Source organism: Hemitrygon akajei, chromosome 31, assembly GCF_048418815.1.
Source record: "Hemitrygon akajei chromosome 31, sHemAka1.3, whole genome shotgun sequence".
Taxonomy (NCBI): Eukaryota; Metazoa; Chordata; class Chondrichthyes; order Myliobatiformes; family Dasyatidae; genus Hemitrygon; species Hemitrygon akajei.
The window spans coordinates 30,130,166-30,154,270 of record NC_133154.1 but is presented as its reverse complement, the minus strand read 5'-3'; the positions used below and the strand labels follow the sequence as shown (position 1 = coordinate 30,154,270).

Sequence of the window (24,105 nt, the reverse complement as noted above, 5' to 3'; positions counted from 1 at the left end):
TGTCCTTTGATCTAGCCCAGCTCTCCGTAATCTTCCACTAGGCAGTAAGTTACAACACGTACCAAGACAGACCTTATTGGCTGACACAACATAACCAAGTTGGACGTCGTGGTTCTTTATATTTAGCTAAAGACAAAACACTATTACTAACAGGACACGCTGCTTTTGCGGAAAACTGCTAAAATGAAAACTTGAGAACCTGTGTCAAGTATGGCTCCAGCATCGATACCTTCAATCAGTATAGATATATCGGAGATATATTAGAGGAATAGCGTTTTGCCTTTAATACACCGATTGTAACGTGTTCTCCGAAATGTCAGGCCAATCCTTTACTGGATTCCCCCGTAGCTTTTTTTCTTCTCTGTATGATTAACTGCTGACTTACTTTCCGAAGGTTTTCCTGTCCCTCACAGTCTCGCTTGAAATATTTAACTTTTCCACAGTCGTAACAGTAAGTACAGGTCGCTCTTTTGCCAAAACACCCTTTTCAGCAGCATTGCAAGTCCTACAGGTGGGCTGGGTTTCCTCAACAGACGTGTCATGTTTAGCTGAAACATTATCGAGCCAGCTCAAAAGGTTTTCACCTCATTCCTCAAAGGCTGTATCTCTGTGGCATCAGGGCTCAGCAACAGATACTATCACTGAAGACATTACTTAGCTTTCGGAAATGTTCTGCTTCTCACTCATATTTTCCGCCTCTCTAGCTTCTCTGAGTAATTCAGTAAAAGATGGAGGAAGGTGCATCTTGCGGGTCATTCGAATACATAGAGCAATCCTGCCACGTGCCAGCACTGCCTTCACAACTTCGTCCGCCCTCTAACAATTTCTCAAACAGTTGAATGCCCGCTTTGTGACACAAGCAGTGCAGCCAATTCCTCATATTTTTCTTTCCCATCGGATATAGGCTTAACTCCAGAGAACATTCTCAGTCTATGATAACTTCTCACATCAACTCCTTTCCCTCACCACAGAAATGAAAACAACTTGTCTTTAAAGTCTTCACCCTCAGCCACTTTCCCCTTTCTCCAGAGATATGAAGTGTCCATGGCCCCGCCTCTCCTGGTGTCCCTATCCAATTGGGCAGTGCGATTCTAGTCAAGTCACTGTTAATCTGGATTAACATAACATCCGTACCACCAGATTGGTCTAAATACTGTTCAATCAGTGTAACTTTCCCCAACACAGAACTCAGCACACTAAGTAGCAGTTCATCAGGAATTCGAATATCGACTCTGCTCAGAACAAAAACATTGCTTATGGATATCTTCTTTGAATTGCTCCAAACCTTCAGCCCTACGGCATCCATAATAAAGTACCTTAATTAGGACGCACCTCACTTTCCATAAACACTAGTTTAAACACTAGCTCAGCACACAATTACACCAGTTAATGAATCCTTATACAGCATTCAAGCATTCACACAGTGTCAGAATCCCAGAAGAGCCCCCACAAATGTAACCCTCTCACGGGGTCTCGAATACAAACTTACAGAAAAGAAAATTAAAAGGGAACATTACAGTTCATCCAGTGCAATGTGCACATAAATGATGAGGTCATTTCCAGAGAAGTCAGGGGTATTACCTTACTCACACACCAAAGCCAAAACACAATTAGTAACAAGGCACAGTACTTTTGCAGAAAACTGCTTAAATACAAACACCTCACAGCATAACAGTAGACATATTAATCAGTGCATTACAATTGAATAGATTAGGACTGTATTCTTTAGAACATAGAAGATTGAGAGAAGATTTGAAAGAGGTTTACAAAATCTGCAAGGTTTTTTCCATTGAGGTTAGGTAGGATGACAACCAGAGATCATGGCTTAAGGGTGAAAGGTTAGTTTTCAGGGGAACACAAGGGGAAGTTGCTACACTCAGATGGTCATGAGAGCGTGGAATGAGCTACTAGCAGAAATGGTGCACGTGAGCTCGATTTCAACATTTAAGAGAAGTTTGGATTGGTACATTGATGGTAGGGATATGGAGTGCTATAGTCCTGGCGTATTTGAGAGGATTAGGCAGTTTAAATGTTTTTTTTTTTTTGCATGGACTAGAAGGGTCTGCTTCTGTGCAGTACTGCTCTTTGACTCTACAATTGGAAATGCTTCAAACAGCAATTCATTATATATTTAGCAGTGAGTAGAGCCAGAGGGGCAGAGGAAAAACTGAAAGTGTCTATCTTTCTACACGTAGTCGGTGAAGATATTTTGGAAATCTACTACAGCTTTCAAATTGATGACACAAACTTTAAATTGGACACTCTGATGACAAAATGTGTGGAGTACTTTTTCCTAAGTAAAAAAGTCATGTTTGAGAGATTCATGTTTTTCTTCTATGAAAAGAAAGAAAGTACTTGCTTTGACCAATACTTAGCTGAGTTTCAAACACTGAGTTGGTCCTGTGAGTTTGGAGAATTGAGAGAATCATTAGTCAAAGACAAAATAATTTCTGGAATCCCACATAATTGGCTCAGTGAATGCTTGCTCCACATAAAAGATCTGATGCTAGAAAAGGTCAGAGTGGAAAATAGAGGGGGATGGTGTGTGGATTTGTTCACCAGAAGAAAAAAATCGATACTCAAGCCATCAACATGGAGGGTACCACTATGGAATTTAAGGATTTGCTCCTCCAACCTGAGAGTCACCTCATCTTGACACAAGAGCAGGTCATGGATGGATATGTCAGAAAGGGAAATGGAATTGGAACTTAAATGCTTGGCTGCCGGGAAGTACCACATCTGGCGGATGGTGAGGAGGTTCTCAATGAAGCTATCCCCAAATTTATACCAGGTCTCGCCAACTGAGAGGAGCCAACATCGGGAGCAGTGGACACAATAGACAAACCCAGCAGATTCACAGATGAAGTATTGTCTCATCTGGAAGGATTGTTTGCAACCCTGAATAGAAGTGAGGGCAGAGGTGTATGGGTATGTGTAGTACTTAGGCCACTTACAGGAAAAATTGTGCTGAGAGAATTCTTGGGGACGGACAAATAAACAAGGGAATCACAGAGGGAGTGAAGGAGAGAAGGCAAATTTATGTTTATTGGTAGGATCCCTTTAAAAATAGCAGAGGTTGTGGTAGATAATGTGTTGGATACTCAGGCTGATGGGGTGGTAGGCATGGACAAGAGGAACTCTATCACCATTAGGGAAGTGGGAAGACAGGGTGACCATGGATGAATGAGAAATAGAGATGCAGGTGAGGGCAGCATCAATAATAAAGGGAGGGAAACTCCAATCTTAAAAGAAGGAGGACATCTCTGATATCCTGGAATGGAAAGCCACATTCTGGGAACTGATGAGGCAGAGGCAAAGAAACTGAGAAAAGGGAATAGAATTTTTACAGAAGGTATTTTTAAAAGAGGTATAGAACTTAAAAGAGTGCTGCACAGGAACAGGCTCTTTAGCTGACAATTGTGTGATGAACCAGCTAAAAAGCAAATCAAAAATACCCAAACACTAATTCCTCCTACCTACACCATGTCTATATCCCTCCAGCTTCCTTCCATCCATGTGCTTATCTAAACACCTCTTCAAAGTCTGTAATGCATTTGCCTCTCCCACCATACCAGGCATCCACCACATTCAGTAACAAACTTACCCCTCCACATATCCTTTGAACTTACACGCCTCACCTTCAATGCATGCACTCGTTTCTCAACCCTGTGAAACAGGTACTCCCTGTCTATTTTATATATGCCTCTCATAGTCTTACAAACCTCTGTCATATCTTCACTCAGCCTCTGCTCCTCCATAGAAACCAACACAAGATTATCCAGCCTCTCCTGATCCTCCAAACAGGCAGCATTCTGGTAAACCTCTTCTGCGCCCACTCCAAAGTCTCAACATCCTTGTTACTGTGGGGCGACCAGAACTTAATGCAATACTCCAGATATGGCCACACCAGAGTCTTATGAAGTTGCAATATAACCTCTTGACTTTTGAACTCAGTGCCTCAAATTATTAAAGCAAGTATTCAATAAGCCTTTTTAACCACCATATTGATCTGTGTGTGTAGCCACTTCCAAGGAGTTATGAATTTGAATCCCAAGATCTCTCTACTCAGCAACACTGTTAAGGATCTTGTCTTTAACAGTAAACTGTCTCCTTGCATTTACTCAATCAATCACCACTTTTCAAGAAAGGAGGGAGAGAGAAAACAGGGAATTATAGATCAGTTAGCCTGATGTCAGTGGTGGGAAAGATGCTGGAGTCAATTATAAAAGAGGAAATTATGACAATTTGGATAGCAGTAGAAGGATCAGTCCGAGTCAGCATGGATTTATGGAGGGAAAGTCATGCTTAACTAATCTTCTGGAGTTTTTTGAGGATGTAACTATGAAAATGGACAAGGGACAGCCAGTGGATGTAGTGTACCTGGACTTCCAGAAAGCTTTTGATAAAGTCCCACATAGGAGATTAGTGGGCAAAATTAGGGCACATGGTATTGGGGGCAGAGTACTGACATGGATTGAAAATTGGCTGACTGACAGGAAACAAAGTGTAGCGATTAATGGGTCCCTTTCAAAATGGCAGGCTGTGACCAGTGGGGTACTGCAAGGTTTGGTGCTGGGACCGCAGCTGTATACAATATACATTAATGATTTAGATGAAGGGATTAAAAGTAACATTAGCAAATTTGCTGTTGACACAAAGCTGGGTGACAGTGTGAAAAGTCAGGAGGATGTTATGAGAATGCAGGGTGACTTGGACATGTTGGCTGAGTGGGCAAATGTATGGCAGATGCAGTTTAATGTGGATAAATGTGAGGTTATCCACTTTGGTGGCAAGAACAGGAAGGCAGATTACTATCTAAATGGAGTCAAGTTAGGGAAAGGGGAAGTACAACGAGATCTAGCTGTTCTTGTACATCAGTCAATGAAAGCAAGCATGCAGGTACAGCAGGTAGTGAAGAAAGCTAATGGCAAGCTGGCTTTTATAACAAGAGTAATTGAGTATAGGAGTAAAGAGGTCCTTCTGCAGCTGTACAGGGCCCTGGTGAGACCACACCTGGAGTATTGTGTGCAGTTTTGGTCTCCAAATTTGAGGAAAGACATTCTTGCTATTGAGGGAGTGCAGCGTAGGTTCACAAGGTTAATTCCCGGAATGGCGGGACTGTCATATGTTGAAAGATTGGAGCAACTGGGCTTGTATACACTGGAATTTAGGAGGATGAGAGGGGATCTGATTGAAATATATAAGATTATTAAAGGATTGGACACACTGGATGCAGGAAGTATGTTCCCGCTGATGGGTGAGTCCAGAACTAAAGGCCACAGTTTAAGAATAAGGGGTAGGCCCATTTCACTGTAGACCCATCTTAATCTTCTGGATTAGCCTCATGAAGTACTTTGTCAAATGCTTTACTCAAATCCATGAAGACAACAACCACTCTCTCTTGTCACCTTTGGTAACACGCAACCTGCACTGCACAAAGTTGTGCCTGACTCTCTCTAACAAGAGAAAATCTGCAGATGAGGAAATCCAAAGCAGGGCAGGCAGCAGCTATGGAAAAAAGTATAGTCAATGCTTCAGGTCAAGACCCTTTGGCAAAACTGGAAAAGAAAATGAAAAGTAGATTTAAATTGTGGGGGAGGGGAAAGAGAAACACAGATGGTAACCTGGAGGGGGAGGGATGAAGTAAATAGCCAGGAAGTTGCTTGGTAAAAGAGATACTGGGCTGAAGAAGGGGGAGTCTGACAGGTGAGGATAGAGGCCATGGAAGAAAGACAAGGGTGGGAGAGCACCAGGGAGAGGCAAAGGACAGGCAAGGAGATAAAGTGAGGGAGGAAAAAGGGGATGGGGACTGGTGAAGGAGGGGGAAAGATGAAGTAAAGAGCTTAGGTGAAAGAGGCAGAAGGCAATTGAAGAAAGAAAAAGGGGGGAGGAGCACCAAGCGGAGGCAATGGGCAGGCAAGGAGACAAGATGAGGGAAAGAAAAGGGGATGGGAAATGGTAAAGAGTGGGGGTGCATTACCAGAAGTTTGAGAAATCGATGTTCATGACATCAAGTTTGAGGCTACCCAAATGGAAAATAAGGTGTTGTTCCTCCAACCTAAGTGTGGCCTCATCATGACAGAGATGGAGGCCATGGATGGACATATCGAAATGGGAATGGGAAGTGGAATTCAAATGGGTGGCTAGTGGGAGATCCCACTTTTTCTGGCAGACAGAATGTAGGTGCTTGGCCATATACTTTCTACATCTACATCGGGTCTCACCAATATACAAGAGGCCACACCGTTTTGCTGAGCACTTACACCTCATCTGCCAGAAGATATAGGATCTCTTTTAATTCCACTTCCTATTCCCATTCCTATATGTCAATTCATGGCCTCCTCAACTGTTGCATTGAGACCAGACTCAAGTTGGAGGAACAACACATTATATTCTGTCTGGGTAGCCTTCAACCGGATGGCATAAACATTAATTTCTCAAACTACCCTAATGCCCCCACACCCCAGCCCTTTCCTTCACCAGTCCCCATCCCCTTTTCCCTCTCTCACCTTCCCTGCCCATCATCTCCCTCTGGTGCTCCTTCACCCTTTTCTTTCTTCTATGGTCTTCTATCCTCACTTATCAGAATTCCTTCTCCAGTCTTGTAAATCTTACACCAACCAACTTCCCAGCTGCTTACTTCATCCCTCTTGCTCCCATTTCACCTATCACCTTGTGTTTCTCTCTCCCCTACCCCACCTTTTAAATCTACTCCTCATCTTTTTTTCCTCCAGTCCTGCCAAAAGGTTTCGGTCTGAAACATCGACTGTACTTTTTTTCCAATAAATGCTGCCTGGCCTGCTGAGTTCCTCCAGCATTTTGTGTGTGTTGCCTGACTCTCTCTACTTATGCCATGAGTTCCCAAATGCTCATATATCCTATCCCTAAGAATTTTCTCTAGCAATTTCCCTACAACTGCATGAGACTCACCGGTGTATACATCTCAGGATTTTCTTTTGTTGCCTTCTTAAACAGAGGTACAATATTAGCCACTCATCAGTCCTCCGGGATCTCACCTGTGGCTAGAGATGACATGAAGATACTGGTTAAGGCCACAGCAATTTCGCCTCTTGCTGTCTTCAATAACCTGTGATATATCCCATCAGATCCTGGGGATTTACTACCTTAATGCTCATCAGGAGACCAAACACTTCCTTAACCTCGACCTCTAAACACCCTAACATATTTATGTACTCAGCTCTGATCTTCTGGTCCTCTGTGTATTTTTCCTTGGTTAATACTGAAGTAAAGTACTCCTTAAGTATCTCAATTATATTCTCCGCATCCAAGCATGATTTTGGTTCCCCTCCAGTTCAGGTGCATCCCACTCCTCTTGTACAGGTCCAAGATCTTGAAACCCTGCCCCCTGCACCATCTCCTCAGCCACTCATTGATCCACGGTATCACCACATTCCTACCTGCTTTAGGCATGACACCACTGGTAATCTGGAGATTACTACCTTGGATTCCTTCTTTCCAGCCTCTTTCCTAACTCTATATACTCACTATCTTCTCATTTTCTACCTCTGTCATTGATGCCAATATGCACCATGACCTCTGGCTGTTCACTTTCCCCCTAGATAATATCCTGCAGCAGCTCCAGTACATCATGGACCCTAGCAGCCAGGAGGCAATGCGCCATACTGTTGTCTCTTTTGCAGCCACAGAATCTCCTTTCTGACCCCTAATTAATGTGACCCCTATCACTACCACACAGCCTGACCTTAATGTTGATTGCTTACTCTTTTCCATAGATGCTGCCTGACCTGCTGAGTTCCTCAAGCATTTTGTATCTATTGCTTTGAATTCCAGCATTTGCAGATTTTCACTTGCCTGTAATGCCAAAGCCTTCCCACTCTATCACTGGCACACTCCAATTGGCTTAATCCTATCTTTCATTATTTGCCACTGAGTTTAGGCCTGCAAAGCAAAAAAAGCCTGGCCTTCCCCAAATCTGCAGTTTTATACTCTCTCCCTTTGACTTCCATACCTTTGTGAGTGTCCCTTTGACACTCACCACGCTTGAGCTGCTGAAAAAGTATAGTTGAGAACGTATAGGTTTATAAAAGATTTCGGCTGACAGTTTCTCTCCAGAGATGGAGACGGAGAGCTTGGGCTCATGCGAGTGCCCATAGCTATCCCTTGTGTTTAGAGAAAGTGGGCATTCAAAGTTCAAAGTAAATGTATTATCAGTGTACATAGATGTCACCACATACAACCCTGAGATTATTTTCCTGCGGGCACACTTAGCAAATCAAAAGTTTTCAGCAAGCTGAACTTCATCAGTTAGTGCACTATGTTCGAAGTGAATGGTTACACTACATTTGTACAAAGCATTAGTGTGGTCACATGGAGTACTGTAAACATCAGGAACTGTAAACTGAAGGAGCTCAAGGAAATAATTTCAGGGTGAGGACCAGTTCTGTCAGACAGAGGAGGGTGGTGGTGAAGAAGAATTGGTTGGTTCTTTTGTCAAGAAAGATGCAGAGGGTTTTGAGGTCTTTCTGATTGGGGATAGATGATTATTGACCGAGTCTCTAGATTGAACATGCCTGTGACTGGCAGCCACTCTGGCTGAACCTGAATTCTGCCGACTAGAGTATGAGAGTTTCTGGAGAGTGATGAGATGTACCTAAAGCATGTTGTCAGGTCTGCTACAGTTGCTCCCAGGTAGGCCAGTTGGGTTTGCAGACAGTCATACTCTGCTGTGTTCATGATGGCTCAGTCGTGCTGTAATGAGAGGCCTATGGCTGGTGGTTAACCCAAGTGCAGAGTAAGGTCCAGAATTAATTCAGACTCAAAATAAACAAGATGACACAAACAAAAGACAAAATCACAAAGAGTAGTACTAGAAATTGAACTCTTATGATTGAGCACAGAGTGCTCAGCATGAGGCCTTTAAGCACAGGTTTTCCATGAAGGAATGTGGCAGGCAAGAATTGGCAGTCTAAGTCTCTGAGGGACAGTGGCAGCTAACCATACTCTGAGGTATTGGAGTGCTCAATGTTGGATGCCTGACGCTGTTCATTCAGGACCATGACAATATCATAACAGATCCCCTGGAGTGAGTAACAGAAGGATCCTTTGGGGTGTTCCATTATACAATAATAGAATCCTAGGAGTGAGCTACAGGCTGAGACTTAATCCAGGGGTATGGAGGTTTCTATATTAAAAATAAACAGATCACTAGGTGTGCTTTAGAGGCTTGGATCTAATGCAGGGATTTGGGGAAATTTTATGTTGAATAACAGATTCCGAAGGGTGAATTACAGATCATAATCTATTCCAGGTGTTCAGAGGGAGTATATATAAAATAACAGATCCCCGGTAATGATGTAGAGGCTGGGATAAAATCCATGGTATCAGGGATTGGTATATACTGCAGGTAACAGATCCCACTGAGTAAATTACAGTTTAGGATCTTCTCCAGGGGCTCAGGATTGAGATGCAGGTGTTCGGTGATCTGCTCTGTGTTTGTCTGATCCATTTACTGTGACTCAATCAGTGTGTGATTCCCTTGCTCTGATTTTGTAGCTATTTCTGGCAAGGACAGTCAGATGGTAAAAAATAGAAGATGGAGAAACCCTTGCAGCTGGTTTATAACATAGACAGGAAGCTGCACGTGAACCCAGAGGCTCAGAATGTCCTCCAGTCCATTGAGGATCCAATGGTTGTTGTGTCTGTGGTTGGTGCTGCTCGTACAGGGAAGTCCTACCTCATGAACTGTCTCGCAGGAGACAAGAATGGTAAGGGCCATTGCTGTAAACTTCCACCTCTAACCTTTCACCTTTGTTTACTATCTGTCTTGCAGAAATTATCCCGAGACCTGGGACATACAGAGCACACTTGTATTGTGAAGCTGTCAGTAGTGGGAGATGTCACGTTTGTGTTCCCATCACGGTTTTAGACAATGAATCCAGAGAGATCTGCAAATTTAAACTTCATATTTGCTTTATATCTCAGATACAGAGAGCACACTGGTCTCGTTAATGGAGACCAGTGTTACTTGCTGCAAAACCAACTCTGTTTTGATCATTAATTGTCCTTTTTCACAAATTCTACAACAATCCCATTTTATTCTTCCCATGTTCCCATTGATTCCTCCCAAGCCCTATCCTTCACTCACAAACTAGGGATAGGGTGCTCACAACCTGCATGTCTTTAGGCTATGGAAGATGATAGATCCACATATGTTCTTGCAAAGTTTAGCTATGTCTGTCTGTCTCTGTCTGTCTCTCTCTATCTCTCTCCCTTTGCAGGATTCTCAGTGGATTCAACTGTCCAGGCTCACACCAAAGGAATCTGGATGTGGTGTTGATCCCCCCCCTCAGAGACCCAATGAGGTCCTCCTGTTGTTGGACACCGAGGGTCTGGGAGATTTTGAGAAGGTCAGTCCCTCCCTCACAACTATCTCCCTCCTCAGAGCAGTGGTTTCATTACCAAATGTGTAACCCACAGACAGAGGAAAGATCCACAAACCAGAGTTCAAATCTCACCACAGGCAATTTCTCTTTACAATCTAGATTTAAAGTAAAACTTAATTAATTTGTTAATTAACTAACATTTTCATCTCAGGTTCATGCTGAGCTTTAGGAAGGAATTCTGCTGTATTTTCCATTGGAACCATATGTGGTCCAAGACCATTACCCCATTACCTTATCAGCAAGGCATATAATAAGGTACCCCATGCAAGGCTTATTGAGAAAGTAAGGAGGCATGGGATCCAAGGGGACATTGCTTTGTGGATCCAGAACTGGCTTGCCCATAGAAGGCAAAATAGTGGTTGTAGATGGGTCATATTCTGCATGGAGGTCAGTCACCAGTGGAGTGCCTCATAGATCTATTCAGTGACCCTTACTTTTCATGATTTTTATAAATGACCTGGATGAGGAAGTAGAGGGATGGGTTAGTAAGTTTGCTGATGACACAAAGGTTGGAGGTGTTGTGGATAGTGTGGAGGGCTGTCAGAGGTTACAGTGGGACATTGATAGGATGCAAAACTGGGCTGAGAAGTGACAGATGGTATTCAACCCAGATAAGTGTGAAGTAGTTGATTTTGGTAAGTCAAATATGATGACAGAATATAGTATTGATGGTAAGACTCTTGGCAGTGTGGAGGATCAGAGGGATCTTGGGATCCGAGTCCATAGGATGCTCAAAGCAGCTGTGCAGGTTGACTCCGTTGTTAAGAAGGCATATGGTGCATTGGCCTTCATTAATCATGGAATTGAATTTAGGAGCCAAGAGGTAATGTTGCAGTTATATATGACTCTTGTCAGACCCCACTTGGAGTACTATGTTCAGTTCTGGTCGCCTCACTACAGGAAGGATGTGGAAGCCATAGAAAGGGTGCATAGGAGATTTACAAGGATGTTGTCTGGATTGGGAACCATGCCTTATGAGAATAGGTTGAGTGAACTCAGCCTTTTCTCCTTGGAGCGAAGGAGGATAAGAGGTGACCTGATAGAGGTGTACAAGATGATGAGAGGCATTTATCGTGTGGATAGTCAGAGGCTTTTTCCCAGGGCTGAAATGGTTGCTGCCACAAGAGGACACAGGTTTAAGGTGCTGGGGAGTAGGTACAGAGGAGATATCAGAGGTAAGATTTTTACTCAGAGAGTGGTGAGTGTGTGGAATGGGCTGCCTGCAATGGTGGTATTGATAGGGTCTTTTAAGAGGCTTTTAGATAGGTACATAGAGCTTAGTAAAATAGAGGGCTATAGGTAAAACTTGTAATTTTATATGTTCGGCACAACTTTGTCGGCCGAAGATCCTGTATTGTGCTGTAGGTTTACTATGTTCTCTGTTCTATGTTCTATGTTTTATTACCCACTCCAAGTTTCCTGTCCCACTCACACTAATTCCCATCCTCATCCTCCTAGATGAAAGGATGTTAAGTTACCATGATAGTGTGCTTTCCCCCAGCACTGTGGTGGTGAGCCCTGGTTTAGACTCAGTCTGTAAGGCTTCCCTCAGCCATTCACCTGTCACTGGTGGCATTGTCTGGAAGGATGCTATGGAGGGAAGCTTCACCCATCTAAACAATGAGCAAGAAATGTCCAGAAATGGGATGCTTATCTATTAGACTGATCTCCGAGCAAGAGCTCTCACTAACTGTTCATTTGTTCTACGCAGGGAGACATCCACAGTGATAATTCCATCTATTCACTGGCTATCCTTCTGAGCAGCATCCTCATTTACAATGGTCAAAGGAACATAGACCAGCAATCCCTGAAAGACCTACAGTATCCTTCACTGGTGTCTCCCAGTCCTTCTCTTTCGGGGTGATATCTCTACAATGACCAGAGTCTCTCAGTTCCTCTCTCTTGGGAATATCTGCACAGTGACTGATGTCCCACAGTCCAATCTCTTAGACAGAGATTTTACACTGACCAGTTAATCTCAGCCCATATCTCTCACATTAGGATATTTGTGCACAGACTTACATTTCTCTGTCCCTTTCTTTTGACACTAATCATTGTCTCTCAATCATAGAGTCATTGAGTTACACAACAGGGAAAGCATCACTTCAACCATGCTTGTCCATGCCGACAGAAAAGCATTCTTAAACTGATCTCATTTTCCAGCACTTTCCCATATTCATCTGAATTCTCATCATCTTCAGATCTGTCCACGTACTTCGTAAGTGTGTCTAATGTACGTGTTCACCCACTTCCTCTGCTGGCAGGTTCAATATAATCACCACCCTTTATGTATAAAAAAATGACATCTCAGGTTCTAAATAATCTTTTCACTCTAACCATAATATTATATCCTGTAGTTCTCATTTCCCCAACCTTGCAAACAAAGGACACTGACCCTATCAATACCCTTCGTGATTCCGGTTTTACAGCAATGAGATCACCACTCAATCTTCTATGCTCCAAAGAATAAAGGTCAAGGTGTCTACCCTCTCTGTTCCATGACTCCTGCCAGCATCCTTCCAAATGTTTGTTTCCCCTCTTTCTGGTTTAATCACATCTTTGCTACAACTGCATGACTCGAACTGTACATAGTACTTGAAGTGTGACCACACTATTGCTTTATACAAATGTAGGGTAACCACCCACTTCAAACTTAGTGCACTAACTGATGAAGGCCAGTATGCTAAAAATTTTATTCACATCCCTGTTCTCTCTATTTGTGGCTCCCCTTTAAGGGAACCACCTCCTTCACTCCAAGGTCCTTCTGTTGTACAAAAGTATCTGGATCCCTTGCATTCCATGCAAAACTCCTACAAAAAAGTCATTCCAAAATGTAACTCTATACACTTATTTGAAATCCATTTGACATTCCTGAGCCCAGCTGCCCAGCTGATCAAGATCCCAGTGTACTTGCCAGTACTCCTATTCACTGTCCACTGTGACAGTGAAATAATCATTGAGAACTGTGCCCTTCTCCAGAAGTTCCACAAATACATTTCCAACTTGCTCTTTCAGGGGCCCAATTCACCCCATGTTACTCTTTTTTCACCTCATGCTCCCTTCTACCCTCCAAATTTCCATCCTGAGTTTATTCTGGCATCATCTATATACATTCAATGATTCACTTGATCCCACTTGCCTGTTTCTGAATCAAGATATCTCCTCTTTACACGACCAGAGTTACAATAATCTTTGACATCCATAGTTCTCAAACACCAACAACTTTGCCTTTTACTCATCAAGTCCTTCTCTCTTGCGTAAATATCTCCACAATGACTGGTGTCTTTTAGACACACTTTCTCTGCGAGGGAGATTTGTACACTGACCTGTTTCTATCAGTAACTCTCTCTCAGGGGCAGATCTGTACAGTGACTGACAATGACATTCCTCACAACTTTCCTGCCAACTCTTTATTCCTTTATCCTTGAAGTTGCTCCCAGTTTTGTGACTGAACTCTCTAAGCGGATCCAGATGAGGTCCCAGCCTGATGACTCTGACAGTTGGGACTTTGTCAGTTTCTTCCCTGAATTTGTCTGGGTGATCCGTGATTTGACACTGAAGATGAATATTGATGGAAAACCTGTGACTCCGAATGAATACCTGGAGCATAGTCTGAAACTGAGGAACAGTGAGTATGTGGCAGTGCCAGTCTCTGAGGAGATAGGGCAAACTTGGAAAGGGGCCAGAGAAAGGAGGAAGCAGGATTGAAGTCAGCGCGTAATGGGGTGGTGGTAAAAGGGGCAGCCTGTTACCTTTGAGGATCTGTGCGCGAACGCTCCAGGGTCTCCTGGCCCCTTCATATCTCTCACTCCTCACTTTCTCTGCATTCCGCTGCCCTGTTCACATACACATTACCTCACAATTCCTTGAAATAACTTGATACCAATGTACACTGTCCTCTTCTTTGATGGTATAAATGCACCATTCCCACCCAGCTGACACCTCCTTCCCATCAGAGTTTTGTCCGACTGGCTGGGTGACAGTCTCCCACACACACGGACCTCTCAATCAGTATGACCCTCAACTACACTGTATGACACCAATGTCACATCATTCCCCTCCATGACCCAACTACAATGTACTTGATGCCCCTCGCACACATCCTGTCCATCACCATCACAGCTCGCAAACTGCCTCCCCTCTGTTTCCTTCCTGTCCTTCCTGTATTCCTCCCCACAGCCCTGTGGGTAACAGTCACCATGTTGGGAATAGGAGAACAGACTCAGTAAGGGTGATTCCTGCCTGATTCCTGGTTCTTTTTTACAGGTGAGATCAGTGAGCAGGACAAGGAATATAATGAACTCCGCAGGTGTATCCGCAATCATTTTCCCTCACGTTGCTGCTTTGCATTTCCCATTCCCACATGTGGGAAGAAACTCAAGAACCTCCAGAAAATGAAGAAGAAGGATCTGGATAAGGATTTCGTCAAAGTGTGGCAGAACCTCATCAATTGCATTCACACCCACAAGAAAGTCAAGAGAGTTGTTGGGGGTCAGCTGGTCACAGGCAGGAGTGAGTAACTGGGCAAAACTTCACCATCTCTCTTCAGTATAACACACTAACCTGGCATGAGAAAATCTGCTGATGCTGGGAATCTAAAACAACACACACAAAATGCTGGAGGAACTCAGCAGGCCAGGAAACATCTATGAAAGGGGTTTCACACCATCATCAGGACTGGTAGGAAGGCAAAAAATCAGAATGAGTAGGTGGGAAGAGGGGTGAAAAGTATAAGGTGGCAGGTGATATGTGAAACTGGGAGGGTGGAGTTGGTGAAGAAAGGAGCTGGGAAATTGATCGGTGAAAGAGATAAAGGGCTGGAGAAGGGTGAATCTGATAGGAGAGGACAGAAGAGAATGGAAGAAGGGAAAGGGGAAGAGCACCAGAGGGAGGTGTTGGGCAGGTAAGAAGAGAAGGTGTGAGAGCGAAACAAGAATGAGTAATGGTGAGGAAGATGAGGTTGGTAAATGACCGGATGTTTGAGAAATTGACCTTCATTCCATTAGGTTGAGCACCTTCTCTCTGTCCACCACAAAACGTGATATTTCCTGGCGTCCCCTCCCCCCCATTTCAATTCTATTTTCCATTGCCATTTCAACATGTCAGTTCATAGACTCGTCTACTGCCACGATGAGGCCACACTCAGGTTGGAGGAGCAGCACCAACCATCTGGGTAGCCTCCAAAGTGATGGCATGAACATTGACTGGATGTGTGTGTAACAGACATGAATGGAAAGCAGGTTGGATCCAATTGGAGGAACACATACAAAATTTCCAGCAATTGCATATTTTCTTTTGTTTGTGATTTGATTACTACTCTGCGAAGTCCCTTCCATGGATGCCTGCCCTGAAGAAATTTAAAACTTCCCTTCGACGGGAGTTCAATGAAACCCTTTCACACTGCTCCCCTCTGAGACCCCTGCTGCTGTCCAACACTTTTGACTGGTGCTTACCCAGACCCGCTCACCTTGTGTTTCTCTTTCTTCTCCCCCCACCTTTTAAATCTACTCTATTTCTTCTCCGGTCCTGCAGAAGGATTTTGGCCAGAAATGTCAACTGTACTCTTTTCCATAGATGCAGCCTGGCCTGCTAAGTTCCTCCAGCATTTTGTGCATGTTGCTTGGATTTCTAGCATCTGCAAATTTTCTCTTGTTTGTGATGGGATCCAATTGGAAGTGTGTATACTGGAATTGAATGGAAAGGAGTAGGGATGATTGTAATTGTTTAATGGAAGTGAAAGAGAAGGGGTTGGGATCCCATTGGAAGTGAGTACAATGGAAATGAATGTGAATATGTAGAGATCCGATTGGGAATACAGGTAAAGGGAATGAGTGAGATGGTGTGGGATACCAGCATGAGTGTAGAGGGCAAAAATAAATGGTAAGAGATAAAGTCCAGTGCAAGTGAATGGGAAGGTGTGTAGACTCATTGGGAATATCTGTGGTATTGAATGGGAAGGGTTGGGAGCATAGTCTGTGGGATTGAATGGGAAAGGGGTGGGGTCCCATTAAGAGGATGAATGATGGGAGAATTGGAGGGGCTGTGATCCCATTAGAAGTGAATGAGAATTGGTTAGGTACATTGGGATATGGAGAGTTGGAATTGAGGGTGTGATCAGATCCCCAGGCACTGACCTCCAGAAACATCCCACACAGGATTTGTTGAATTGACCAAGAAGTACGTGGGCATGATGGCGGATGGGGTCCTACCATGTGTGAAGAGCTGTGTCGACAAATTAGTGGAGGTGGAAAACCAAGCAGCAGTAGATGAAGCCCTTAAATTCTATGATGATGAAATGAAAAAAATCTCAGAATTTGACGATCTTACTATGAACAAACTTGTAAAGTATTACATTGTTAAGAGCAGAGAGGCATTCGATATATTCCACAAAAGGTCTATGAATGACAACAGTGGCAAATACATCCAACAGCTGGAGGTGAGCTTCTCATGTTCAGTGATTATCAGCTGTCTCAACTGTACATCAGACCTGGACCCAACCCATACAGGCATAGACTGAGAGACAGAGAACATAGAAATCATCCTGAAAGTGAGGGACTGAGAAACACCGGATAGTATAGTTCACTCCCTGAATGATAGTGGTAGCGAGACATTGGTTTGTATACAGGACACTCCTGATCAGCGTACATATCTCTCTCTGAGAGAGAGAGGGACTCAGTAAATATAGTAAGTGCACAGATCTCTCACTGAGAGACGCTGGTCAGTGTACGGATCTCTCCCTGAGAGAGAGCAACTCAGAGATATAGTTGGTGTGCAGATATACCCCTGAAAGAGAGGGACAGCGAGACACTGGTCAGTGTACAATACTTTGTTTCCTAGCTTATGTACATCTTTCTTTCACTCCCAGAAGACAATGCATTTTAATTACAAGTCTCTCATGGCCAAGATCAAGGAAAAGTCACAAAAGGAATGTGAGACACATCTACAAGAAGTAATGTCATCAATAAAAGCAAACCTGACATCTGGACATTACCAGAGACCTGGTGGTTTCCAGGAGCTGAAGAAGGATCTTGATAAGGCCATCAAAGAGTATGAAGAAAAGGCTAAGAACAAGATGGAGGTGTGTTCACTATTTTACAGCAAGGCATTTACTTTTCAATTCTCATGGCTTTTCGTCCCTCTGCCTTACATAAACTCGCTCATCTGCCTCCTCCCCTCCACCCATCAAAAATGAATTTGTTTTCCACTCTCCATACATCTGGAATGGGATTAACTGGGTAGATAAGGTTTGTGATCAGGAAACCAGTTATGGTAGGCTGTGGGAAGAGTTTCAGTGGGTAGGATTTGTCAGTGATGGGGATAGAGCCTTTAGGGCTGTGGGAGGAGATTCAGTGAGTGGAGAGTCAGTAATGGGGCAGAGTACCCATGGGCTGTGAGAATTATCTTTTAACCCTGGTTTTCAAAGTCTTCCAATTTCTCCCTTAAAATATCTTAATTGTTCTTAAGTGGAGAGAGTTCCAAAGCCAACCCTGTGTTGAGGGAAAAATGTTGGTCTCATATCGCTGTTGATCAAGCTACCTGTTTATCTAACTCAGCTTTGCGATTCATGACCATCTCCCATACATTCACCATCCAGTCCATGTGCTGATTCTGGATTTTCCCACAGAAGTGTCTAGTCCCAGCCTGTCCTACCTTCTCTAATAAGTTAATCTGTCCTTCTAGGTATCAGTCCAGGAATCCATCTGTGACCTGCTTCCAGTGTGTTACGGTTAAAGGAGACCTATACTGACAATATTCCAGATATGATCTCAGCAAAGCCTGATATAGCTGAGGTATTACACTTCTACTTTTGTTACACACTTGATTTCTCCCACCCACTTGCACACAAACATTTTGCAAATCTTGCACTAGGGCACCCAGATCCCTCTACATCTCAGAATTTCACAAACTCTCCCATTTGGATAATATGCTTCTATTTATCTTTCTGCCATAATGGATATTTTACATTATCCCACACTGTGCTTGATTTGCATGATCCTTGTCCATTCACAGAAAATATCTCTCTACATCACCTCTGTGTGTTATTCTTACAACTTATCCTTGTGTCAATTGGGAAAAAATGTTGCTTTCATCCAAGGCCACAATATAAATTGCAAACATGAGGAAATCTGCAGATGCTGGAAATTCAAACTACAACACACACACAAAATGCTGGTGGAACACAGCAGGCCAGATGCTGCCTGGCCTATTGTGTTCCACCAGCATTTTATGTGTGTTGTTGTTTAATATAAATTGCACATAGTTTTCAGTTGTAGTTTTACCAATTTCCTGTAGATTGGTAAGAGGAGTTTCCTAATTGTGTATCAATCCCCAGCACTAGATGTTTAATGGTGAGAGCCTGTCTCTGGTCTCTTGTGGACTGGTGTGATGGGAGAGAGTTGGACATGAATGATTCTATCTCCTCTTCTCTGTAGTGTCATGCTGTCCACACCCATTTCCTGGAAGAGGAAAAACACCGACTAGACCATGTAAAGGAGATGGACAGCAAGCTGACGGAGGAACAAAAGTGTGTTTCTGGTGAGAAAATAAACAAAATGCTCAAAATATTCAGGTCAAGATGCATCTGTAGATTTTAAATTAACTCTTTCAGTCTGAAAACTGAAAATGTGAGACAATTCTGCTGGGTATCTCACCTCAGTGTTCATCAGAAACAGTGCAATCAGGGAGGGGTGTGTTCATGTTCTTGGACATGTTCATATTAAGAAAAAGTTGGTGTTGGTCTCTTGAAGAACATAAACAGAATGCCAGAGTGGGGAGCCCAAGAGGAGGAGATAGATTTGAGGCCAGAGTACGGGCCATCAGTGAGGAGTGGGTAGCCCTTGTCAAAGAGATGTAGGTACAGAGACAACAGAAGGGCTTGGTATATGATGTCATTGGAACTCGAGCATAAATACCAACTTATTAACCCTTTATTGTGCATTGGTCATTTATGTTTGAAATGTATATACTATATGTCTTTGCCCTATACTGTATTGCTGCCACGCAACAACAAATTCACATCATATGTTAGTGATAATAAACCTGATTCTGAATTCTGAACTCACTGATGTGTAAGCACATGGAAAGACTGGAAAGCCCTGTCTGAGGACAGAACTCTCCACTGGAGAGAAGAAGATCAGACAGAGTATTAAAGACATAGCAGGAGGTGGAGCTGGGGTCAGGGTGACTAGAGGGTTGGAAGGATTGTAGGAAGTAGGGAGGCAAAAAGCGGAGGGCTCAGAGGGCTATAGGGGTTGTGGGATACCAGGAGTGAGTGGGAAATTTTGGTAGAAGACAAGGAGCAGTACGACTCAGTGGTGGAATGAAGTAATATTACAATGGCAGAGGCAATAAACAAGAATATCCAATACATGTTGGAATAGATCAGCAGGTGTAATGGGGAATTGCTCATTGAGTGGACAGCTCAAATTGGTTGGTCAAGTTAATCTTGAGGAGGACTTCATAGCTTTCCAAAACAATGTGTTATTGAACCTACAAGGGAATGTGCTATCTTTTCCTAGTCCTGGGTAATGAGAAAGGGTAACAATCTTGTAGTTAGAGATAATCTTGGAAAGGATGATCAGAGCATAATTGAATTTCTCATACAAATGGAGAGTCCAATAGTTGATCCAAAACCCGGTGTATTATACTGAAACAAGGGAGAAAACAATGGGATGAGAGCGGAATTGAATAGTGTAGATTAGAAACACAGGCTAGATGGTGGGACAGTGGCTGCAGGAGTGAGACCCCAGAATTTACACTGATCATGGTCGTGGGTGGTGGGAACTGAAAAATGCTGTGAAAATACTGATCCCTCTTGAGGGCAGAGTAAGGGTATTCCAGTGGCTGGAGGATCTCCCAGTATTGCTGCTGGGACGGTGAACTCGGTAACAAGAAGGATGCAGACCAAAAATGTTGTGTTTTATGTTCAGGCTCCCGGGTAGGCCAAGAGCTGCCTATTTCTTAACAAGGAATATTTTCCCTGGACTTGTTTACCAGGCTTCAGGGATTGTGTGAAAGGTTGAGATGAGGACACTTGCTCCTCTCTACCTTGGGATATGGCTCTGGATGGACTTCCAGACCCAGAAACAATTAGGCCATCCTTCAGTCTGACACCTGCTGTGGAGAGGGCCTATCCCAGTGGTCACCAACAGGCCCAGATTCCCCTGAGGTGTCTCAGGATTCCTCCACCACTGATCCTGGGGTTGGGATTGTCTTGGAGATGGAACAAGTTGGTGGGTTTGGGAGATTTGTGGCAGAGAGAGGAATGCATATTTCAGCTATAAGTGGCTCTGCCTGGAGGGGGACAGGTACTTGTGTAGTTGTGGGGGACTAGTGTCCATTGACAGTGAGAAGATGGACTGCAGTGTGTCCTGTACCATGATTCCTCTCATCTTACTCCCTGCAAAAAAAATCCACTGGCTATTGACTTTTCATTTCAAAATGGCACAGTTCATGAGGTGCACCTGTAAACCTGGTGCTGTGCTCAGACCACCACCTGTTGTGGGCAGAGCTCATTCTATTATACATGTGGGCAGGGTCCACTTACCAGCACTTTAACAACTAGCACTTTAACAGGCTGAAGGACAGCCCATTTCTAAGATTTACTCTGACTGTTGTGTGAGATGTAGAAGGGAGCAGAGGAGTTTCCCCTCTCCAAGGTTCATGGGAAAAGCTCACATTAGTCTCTTCATCAGGAGTATATTTGGGGCCAACCAAGGAGCAGAGATTTGAGAAAGAGGACAAAGATGAGACCTTAAATGTGTTGTTGCTGATTGCACAATAATCTGAGAAATAGCTAAAAGATTACTTTCTGGAAAAAATCAGGTTGAACAGTGATGTCCTTCTTTAAAGTATGGGATTTCCCTCCCTCCACTATTGATGCTGACCTCACTTGCATCTCTTCCACTTCCCAAACATCTACATTTACCCCATCTTTCCACAACCTTAACAGTGATAGAGCTCCTCTTGTCCTTACCTACCACCCCATGATCCCCCAACACATTATTTTTCACAACTTCCAGCATCTCCAAAGGGGTCCAACCACTAAATATATCTTTATCTCCCACACTCTGTGTTCTGCAGAGATTCCCTTATCCACACCCCACCACCCCCCTACCAAATGAACACCCTCCGGCACTTATCCGTGCAATCAGCCTAAATGCGCATCTGCCTATACACCTCCTCCATCATCTCCATTCAGGGCCCCAATCAGACCTTCCAGGTGAGACACTACATCTGCAAATCTGCTGGGGTTGTCTATTGTGTCTGTTGTTCCCAATGCAGGTCTGTGGCCTCCTCTTGTGCCAAGAAGAGACCACCCTCAGGGTGGAGGAACAACATATTATATCCCATCTTGGAATCCTCTAAACCAGGGGTGTCAAACTCATGTTAGGTCATGGGCCGGATTGAGCAAAATGCAGCTTCATGCGGGCCAGAACAGTCGGACGCGTGCGAACGCAGCTTTCGTTGCCTCCGTTTTTTCAGCCTGCTCTCATGTGTCTCAGTCTCTGCTATAACTACAAAGTGTTTCACTTTAAAAATTCCGTTTCTTATGAAGAAGACTGCCGAGCAAGACTGCCGAATAAACACTAAAAACCCTGAAAACCTGGTACCTGAATAAACTCAGCATTAGCCATATCATATGCCATAGGCGCTTTGATTACTGGGGCCAGCTTTAATAGTAATTAGATATTATCTCGCGGGCAAAGATAATTCCACCGCGGGCCGGATTTGGCCCGCGGGCCTTGAGTTTGACATATATGCTCTAAACTGATGCCATGAGTACTTATTTCTTCTTCTGGTAAACAAGTTTCCATCACTCCTTCCTCACTCTGTTCCCCACTCTGACCTTTTACTTCTTCTCGACTGTCTATTACTACTCCCTGAATTCCTTGCTCCTTCCCTTTCTCCTATAGTCCACTCTCCTCTCCTATCAGATTGCATTCTCTCCCACCCATGACCTTCCTCAGCTATCTGGATTCACCTATCACCTTCTAGCTTGTATCTTCCCCCTGCCCCTCACCTTTTTATTCTGGCATCTTCCCCTTTCCTCCTCAATCCTGAAATAGGGACACAGCTGAAACATTGACTATCTATTCATTTCCATAGTTGCTGCCTGACCTGTTGAATTCTTCCAGCATTTTATGCATGTTGTCTTACTTTGAACAGTGAGTGAAGCTCTTTCTCCATGTTCTGTCTCACAAAAATAGGGGAAGTGACTCCTTCACCACTCTCTGCATGGACTAACCATTTTGTTCTCTGCTCTTTTTGTCAGATTTGGAAGAGAAGCTATCAAGGGCGAAACAGGAGATGGAGCAGCAGGAGCAGAAGAGGAGGGAGGTTGAGGAATGCAGGGATAAGGAGATCGTGGAGCAGATCAAGAAAATTTTTCAGGAGGGTAAAACGTGCAATGTGGAGGAGCTAAAGGAAGCTATGAAGCATATGAGGAGCGAGATGGAGAAATACGAAGTTGAGGGCAGGATGGAGGATGCAGAAAGGGCTCAGCAGATGTATGTACCTGGAGAAGAAGTATGAAGAGGCAAATAAATGGAGTTTCATGGATTTCCTAAGATCTATCTATAATCAGGTGAAAGACTTTCTGACAAGTGTATTTTAATCACAAGACCATAAGACCACAAGAAATAGGAGCAGTATTAGGCTATTTGGCCCATTGGGTCTGCTCCACCATTTCATCATGGCTGATCAATATTTTCCTCGCAGACCTATTCTCCTGCCTATATTCCTTCATGCCCTGACCAATCAACCACTGCCTTAAATGTACATACAGACTTGGCCTGCACAGCATCCTGAATGAATTCCATCATATTCCAATGAATTCCATTTTTTGGCTAAAGAAATGCCTCCTCATCTTCATTCAAAAAAGATGCACCTCTATTTCAAGGCTGTTTCCTCTTGTCTTTGACTCTCCAACCATCAGAAACATCCTCTCCACATCCACTCATCAAGGACTTTCACCATTCAACAGATTTCAATGAATTCACCCCTCATTCTTCTTAACTCCAATGAATACAGGTCCAGAGCCATCAAATGCTCTTAATATGAGAAGTTGATCAAACATGGAATCATTTCCGTGAATCTCCTTTGAACCCTTCCCAGTTTCAGCATATCATTTCTAAGATAAGGGGCCTAAAACTGCTCACAATACTCCAAGTGAGGCCTCACCAGTCCTTTATAAAATCTCAACATTACATCCTTGCTTTTATATTCTAGTCCTCGAAACGAATGCTGACATGATATTTTCCTTCCTCACCACAGACCTAACCTGCAAATTAACCTTTAAGGAATCCTGTATAAGCACTGCCAAGTCCAGTTGTGCATCAGTTAGTTGTATTTTCTCTCCATTTAGAAACCAGCGAACCCTTTCATTTCTTCCTCTAAAGTAGAAGCAATACACTTCCCTGCGCTGTGTTCCATCTGTCACTTCTTTGTCCTTCTTTGCCCAATCTCCTAATTTGTCTAAGTTCTTCTGTAACCTCTGTACTACCTCAAAACTACCTGCCCCTTCACCTCTGTTCATATCATCTACAAATGTTGCAACAAAGCCATCATTCAAATCACATAACATTAAAAGAATCAGTCCCAACACAGATCCTGGTGGAACACCACTAGGTACCGACAGCCAACCAGCAAATGCTCCTTTTATTTCCACTCTTTACCTCCT

General features: G+C 43.6%; 1 pseudogene; it reads left to right on the top strand.

The window, feature by feature from the left end:
- Positions 1–9,574: 9,574 nt before the first annotated feature.
- Positions 9,575–22,958, top strand: LOC140719208 (guanylate-binding protein 1-like; annotated as a pseudogene).
- The last annotated feature ends 1,147 nt before the right edge of the window (positions 22,959–24,105 follow it).